The 7,616-nt window shown below is 40.1% G+C and overlaps 1 non-coding gene across 1 annotated transcript; it reads left to right on the top strand.

Annotated features, from left to right (window-relative positions):
* The first annotated feature begins 4,706 nt into the window (after nt 1–4,706).
* TRNAG-UCC lies at nt 4,707–4,779 on the top strand. Its single transcript has one exon. It is a non-coding gene; the product is annotated as a tRNA-Gly (tRNA).
* Nucleotides 4,780–7,616: the final 2,837 nt, after the last annotated feature.

Here is a 7,616-nt window from a genome sequence, read left to right as displayed (position 1 = left end):
GTTGGTGATGGACAGGGAGGCCTGGCATGCTGCGATTCATGGGATCGCAAAGAGTTGGACACGACTGAGCAACTGAACTAACTGAGGCTGGTCATAACTTTCCTTCCAAAGAGCAAGCATCATTTAATTTCATGACTGAAGTCACCATCTGCAGTGATTTTGGAGCCTAAAAAAATAAAGTCAGCCACTGTTTCCATTGTTTCCCCATCTATTTGCCATGAGGTCATGGGCCCAGATGCCATGATCCAGTTTTCTGAATGTTAAATTTTAAGCCAAGTTTTTCACTCTCCTCTTTCACTTTCATCAAGAGCTTCTTTAGTTCTTCTTCGCCTTCTGCCATAAGTTTGGTGTGTTCTGCATATCTCAGGTTATTGATATTTCTCCTGGCAATCTTGATTCCAGCTTGTGCTTCATCCAGCCCAGCATACTCATGAGGTACTCAGCATATAAGTTAAATAAGCAGGATTATAATATACAGCCTTGACATACTCCTTTCCCAATTTGAAACCAGTCTGTTGTTCCATGTCCAGTTCTAACTGTTGCTTCCTGACCTGCATACAGATTTCTCAAGAGACAGGTCAGGTGGTCTGGTATTCCCATCTCTTGAAGAATTTTCCACAGTTTATTATGATCCACACAGTCAGAGGCATTGTCATAGTCAGTTTCTCTTGCTTTTTCAATAATCCAACAGATGTTGGCAATTTGATCTCTGGTTCTTCTGCTTTTCTAAATCCAACTTGAACATGTGGAAGTTCACGGTTCATGTAGTGTTGAAGCCTGATTGGAGAATTTTGAGCATTACTTTGCTAGCATGTGAGATGAGTGCAACTGTGCAGTAGTTTGAGCAATCTTTGGCATTGCCTTTCTTTGGGATTTGAATTAAAACTAACTTTTTCCAGTCCTGTGGCCACTGCTGAGTTTTCCAAATTTACTGGCATATTGAGTGCAGTACTTTCACAGCATCATCTTTTAGCATTTGAAATAGCTCAACTGGAATTCCATCACCTCCACTAGCTTTTTTTATAGTGATACTTCCTATGGCCCACTTGACTTCACTTTCCAGGATGTCTGGCTCTAGGTGAATGATCATACCATCATGATAATCTGCGTCATGAAGATCTTTTTTGTATAGTTCTTCTGTGTATTCTTGCCACTTCTTCTTAATATCTTCTGCTTCTGTTAGGTCCATACCATTTCTGTCTTTTATTGTGCCCATCTTTGCATGAAATGTTCCCTTGGTATCTCTAATAATCTTGAAGAGAGCTCTAGTCTTTCCCATTCTATTATTTTCCTCTATTTCTTTGCACTGATCACTGAGGAAGGCTTTCTTATCTCTCTTTGCTAATCTTTGGAAATCTGCATTCAAACAGGTATATCTTTCCTTTTTCCTTTGTCTTTCATTTCTCTTCTTTTCAGAGCTATTTGTAAGGCCTCCTCAGACAATCATTTGGCTTTTTAGCATTTCTTTTTCTAACGAATGGTCTTTATCCATGCCTCCTGTCCAATGTCAGAGATCTCCATCCACAGATCTTCAGGCACTCTATCTATCATGTCTAATCCATTGAATCTTATTGTCACTTTCACTGTATAATCATAAGGGATTTGATTTAGGTCATACCTGAATGGTCTAGTGGTTTTCCCCACTTTCTTCTATTTCAGTCTGAATCTGGCAATAAGGAGTTCATGATCTGAGCCACAATCAGCCCCAATTCTTGCTTTTGCTGACTGTATAGAGCATGTCCATCTTTGGCTGCAAAGATATAATCAATCAGATTTCAGTATTGACCATCTGGTGATGTCCATATGTTGAGTCTTCTCCTATGTTGTTGGAAGAGGGTATTTGCTATGAACAGTGTGTTCTCTTGGCAAAACTCTATTGGTGTTTTTGCTTTAGCTCTGTCTCTTCATTCTTTCTGGAGTTGTTTGTCCACTGATATCCAGTAGCCTATTGGGCACCTACCAACCTGGGGAGTTCTTCTTTCAGAGTCTTATCTTTTTGTCTTTTCATACTGTTCATAGGGTTCTCATGGTAAGAATACTGGTTTGCCATTCCCTTCCCCAGTGGACCACTTTATGTCAGAACCCTCCATCATGACCCATCTGTCTTGGATGGCCTACACAGCATGGCTCATAGTTTCTTTGAGTTAGACAAGGCTGTGGTCCATGTGATTAGCTTGGTTAGTTTTGTGTGATTGTGGTTTTCAGTCTGTCTACTCTCTGATTGAGAAGAATAAGAGGTTTATGGAAGCTTCCTGGTGGGAAAGCCTGAATGAGGGGGAAACTGGGTCTTGTTCTGATGGGCAGGGCCATGCTCAGTAAATCTTTAATACAATTTTCTGTTGATGGGTGGGTCTGGGTACCCTACCTGCTCTTTACCTCGGGCCAAACTATGGTGGAGGTAATGAAGATAATGGTGACCTCCTTCAGAAGGTCCCATGCATGCACTGCTAAACTCAGTGCCCCCAACCCTGCAGCAGGCCACCACCAACCCACACCTCTGTCTGAGTCTCCTGGACACTCACAGGAAGTCTGGGTCAGTCTCCTGTGGGATCACTGCTCCTTTTTCCTGGTTCCTGGTATGCAAAGTTTCTGTTTGTGCCCTTTAAAAGTCTGTTTCCTCAGTCCTGTGTAAGTTCTGGCAGCTCTATGGCGGGGTCAATTGCAACCTCCTCCAAGAGGGCTTATGCCATACCCAAGTCTGCTGCGCCCAGAGCTCCTGCCCCAGTGGCAGGCCACTGCTGACCTGTACTCCACAGGAGACACTCAAACACAGTTCTGTCTCAGTGTCTGTGGGGTCTCTGGGTCCTGGTGCACACAAGGTCTGTTTGAGCCCTCTGAGAGTCTCTGGCGGGTATGGGGTTTGATTCTAAATGTGATTTCACCAGTCCTACCATCTTGCTGGCACTTTTCCTTTGCTCTTGGATGTGGGGTATCTCCTCAAATTCACTCCAGCACCATGCAGCTGCTGCTCCAGCGCCTACCATCTTGTTGGGGCTTCTCTGCCCTTGGACTTGTGGGTGTCTGTCCCAGTCTTATATCTGCCACTGGAGGGTGATGGAGACTAGGAGGGTGGAGGAGGAAGAAGAAAATACTTCTGACTTCTTACTGTCCATTTCTTGTCCCAGCAATCTGTGTATAGTTCTTGTGAATACCACTGCAGCCAATTTTTCATCCTGGTAGCAGCAGTTTCAGCCCTTGAATCAGCAGTTGAATCCAGTTTGCAGTTTATTATTCACTTGCAGAAGCAGCCCCATCAACACTCCCTAGAGACATCAAGGCTGGGCTGGCACCTGCTCCTTAGAGTTTTGAGTTCCAGAGCAACAGAACCCTCCTTTATGGTCAGAAACCTGTTGAGCAGTCCTCTGCCTTGGATATCTGGGTTTGGAACTATGAAGACCCTCTTTTCAGGTTGTAGGTTGTAATAATTCCAATATCTTTACTTTCCCCCCTCAGTTTAGAGGTTGTGGGTAGCCTATCCCTCTCCAGGGGATCTGCCAGACCCTGGAATCAAACTGGGGTCTCATTCATTGCAGGCAGTTTCTATACCAGCTGAGCTACCAGAAAAGCCCATGTCTACTGCAGGGAATATTAAGAGGAGAGAAGGAATCTCCCTGATGTGGTACAGGAAGTGATACCTGTTCTTTTAATTGTGTTTCCCACAGAACCTCCTGGTCAGCCTTTCCTGAGAGTTGGCCATATCCACTGAAAGATGAAACCAGTCTGGTATGTTATCAGAAGAATCTATGGTTGAATGTATCTACCTTAACAAGGTCTTTATCCTTTTGTCTTAAAATAACCCATAAGATGATAGTGACAGACAATTTTTAAAAAAAAGGCCAGAGAATGGAAAAGAGGTTTCTGCAGAAGAAAGTTGTCAACAATATTTTCAAGATGTTGAGAGGATAGATGAGCCATGATTGCCTTAGAAGTGAGGATGCTAAGACCTAAGTGGACAGAGGAGCCTGGCGGGCTGCAGTCCATGGGGTCAGTCACAAGGAGTCAGGCACGACTGAGCAACTAACACTTATACAACATATGTAATTATACAGCCTATATAATATGAATATATATACATATTTAAGCTTCTATAAAGCAAAAAGAGTATGCCATTAAGAAAATAAATTCAGAGAACAAGAAAGAGCTTTTGAAAATTAATAATTTGATGGTAGAAATTTTAAAAATCAAAGAAAGGAATAGCAAGTTGAGGAAATCTCTCTGGAAATGAATGAAAGGAAAAGAGAAAAAAAAAAAAGAAAGAAAAGAGAAAGAACATATAAGAGCAAAGAAAAGAAAATTAGAGGATAAACCCAGGAGCTCCCACATCTAAATAAGAGCAGTTACAAAAAGACAGAGAATAGAAGTGAAGAAAGTTCAATGAAAACAATATGAAACTATTTAAAACTGTATAAAACATATCCATTTTATTCAACACCTAATACAGATCATCTTGTATTACTCAATGCACTTATTTTTATAAAAGTCATATAATACTCAATAATTATTTTTCTTCATTCATTTTGCTTCAACATAAATAACAACATAAAAGGAAGAAATGTCAACTTACCAGATATTATTTACACTTAATAAAACACCATAAATGAATTAAACCTGCACTTGCAAAGCAAAAATATTACACCTCACAACTGGCACTCTGCTTCATTTTTAAAAATTTTAAATTCCAAATTAAAAATCCAGTGGTGGGGACTTCCCTCGTGGTTCAATGGTTAAGATTCTGCACTTCCATTGCAGGGGTTGCAGGTTCAATCCCTGCTTGGGGAACTAAGATCCTGCATGCAACATGGCACAGCCAAAACAATACAGAATTTAAAAAATAAAAATACCAGTGATCACACAGAATGACAGGATTGAAATAATTCAGGTTTCAGTTCTCCGTCTTTACAACCACTATGTTATCATTATTTATTTTGCATCTTTTTAAATACAGACTTATGTAGTACAATTTTGCATTTACTATTTAAATACAGACTCAAGTAGTACAGTAGGGGCTCAAAGCAGAAGCTACACCCACAGAGAAGTCAAATAATTGTGAACCCTTTAGAAACTTACTCTCGAATGAGTGTAGCTATGTTGGCACAAATTAGAAGGATGGGACTAACTCTATAACTAGACATTCTCCACATAATCTCCATGCAAAATACAGTTAGTATAGAATAAGTAATGCAAATGTGCTAATTTGAAAGTTACATGTATATTATCAAAACTCAACAATGCCAGCCAGCAATTTTTCTTAAAATGGTAATAGATTTAGAGGGAGAATTTCTGACACGTGGTAATCAAAGAAGAACATCTTTTAGTATTATTTTTAAATTCTTTTCAGATACTTCCTTATTGCCTACACTAAAGATTACTGCTCCATTGGCCCTCTCTTTGTCCTCCAACTCCTAGAATGGAAAGGCAGGAGTTGCCAGATTGAAATAACATTCTAAATGTTCTGCAAAATAAATTTAAGAAAGAAGAAAAACCACTCTAAAACATTTCACTTTTATTGAAGAATACATAGGATAAGGAAACCTGTCTTCAAACTTTAGGAGAGAAAATACAGGTCCTATGCTACCCAGATTGTTCAACAGCAACAACAAAAGCTAGAAAATAATAGATTCTGTAAAATTCAAAGAGAAATTGACTTCTAACCAGAATACTTAAACAAGCTAGGATTTAGAAAGTATGAGGGGAGAAAAATGACATCTTCATAAAGCTAAGTGTCAAAAAATGTACTTTCCATGCTCCTTTTTCAAGAAGCTATAGGAAGATATGCTGTATCAAAAATAAGGGGGGAAAGCTAAGAAAAAGGAAAATGAGATGCAGTACATAAAAGAGGAAAAGATAATTCCCAGGATGGTGAAGGATGGGATCATATCCAAGAACAACTGGTTTAAAAGGCACTTAGGGGACTTTTCTGGTGGTCTGGGGCTTGAGCATCTACCTTCCAGTACAGGGGACACAGGTCTGATTCCTGCCTGAGGAACTAAGACTCCACATGCTGCAGAGTGGACTAAGCCTGCATGCCACAACTAGAGAAAACCACAGTCAAAATTTTAAAAATATGTATTTTTTCTTTTTTTAATTTATTTTATTTTTTAGTTTTACGGTATTGTATCGGTTTTGCCATATATCAACATGAATCCACCACAGGTATACACGTGTTCCCATCCTGAACCCTCCTCCCTCCTCCCTCCCCATACTAATGCATATATATGGAATTTAGAAAAAATATATTTTTTTAAATAAAAGGAGCTTAGAAAAGTAGACCAGGGCACTGCAAAAAAAATGGCCTAACACATATCTGGATGGATTGATTGCCAAATATATTTGACTCTGTTTTAGCTTTCCTATGAGAATGTGAGCTATGTGAGGTCAGAGAACAAATCTGCCTTTTTAAGTCTGCTGTGTACTCAGAATTTTATAAGCATGAATGAGCGTTAGTCACTCAAACATGTCATGTCTGATGCTTTGCGACCCCATGGACTGTAGCCCACGAGGTGCCTCTGTCTGTGGGATTTCCCACGCAGGAATACAGTAGTGTGAATAGCCATTTTCTTCTCCAGGGGATTTTCCTGACCCGGGATCAAACCTGCCTCTCTGGCATTGCAGGCAGTCTCCTGCATTGCAGATGGATTCTTTACTGACTGAGCTACCAGTGAAGCCTTTTTAAACATAAGTAAGCACTTCATAATTATTCACTGAAATTTAAAAGAACACTGACATTTTTATCTTTGTTATTTTATCCTCCTACTGGAAATATACTTTTGAAAGGATGAAAATTGCATGACTAATGGTGCATTCTAAAATCTGATCTAGCCTGCCATTAAGTAAAAATAAGGTTTGGGGAGGGGTGGGATGTGGAGAGGAGAAGAAGAAGAGAAGAGTTACCATTTTTTTCTTCAAGTAATTGATTGGTTTTAATTGGAGGATAATTATGTTAGAATATTGTGATGGTTTTTGCCGTACATCAACATGGATTGGCCACAGATATGCATGTGTCCTCCCCCATCTTGAAGGCCCCCACCTCCGTCCCCACCCTATCCCTCTGGGTTGTCTCAGAGCACTGGCTTTGGGTGCCCTGCTTCATGCCTTGAGCTTATACTGCTCATCTATTTTCCTTATGATAATGTACATGTGTCAGTGCTATTCTCTCAAATCATACCACCCTTGCCTTCTCCCACTGAGTCCAAAAGTCTGTTCTTTATATCTATGTCTCCTTTGCTACCCTGCATGTAGGATTGTCTAAATTTCATATATATGCATTAATATACAGTATTTGTCTCTTTCTGACTCACTTCATTTTGTATGATGGTCTCCAGGTTCATCTAACTCATTAGAACAGATTCAAATGCATTCCTTTTTGTAGCTGAGTAATATTCCATCGTGTATACATACCACAACTTCTTTATCCATTCACCTATCAATAAACATCTAGGTTGCTTCCATGTCTTAGCTATTGTAAACAGTGCTGCAATGAACATTGGGGTACCTGTGTCTCTTTTAATTCTGGTTTCCTCTGTGTGTACACCCAGCAGTGGGATTGCTGGGTCATATGGCAGTTCTGCTGCTGCTGCTGCTAATTGCTTCAGTCGTGTCCGACTCTGTGTGACCCC

The sequence above is a fragment of the Bison bison genome, unplaced genomic scaffold (assembly GCF_000754665.1).
Source record: "Bison bison bison isolate TAMUID 2011002044 unplaced genomic scaffold, Bison_UMD1.0 scf7180017864390, whole genome shotgun sequence".
In the NCBI taxonomy this organism is placed as follows: Eukaryota; Metazoa; Chordata; class Mammalia; order Artiodactyla; family Bovidae; genus Bison; species Bison bison.
Note: the sequence above shows the minus strand (reverse complement) of the source record. Positions and strands in the feature narration are given on the sequence as shown.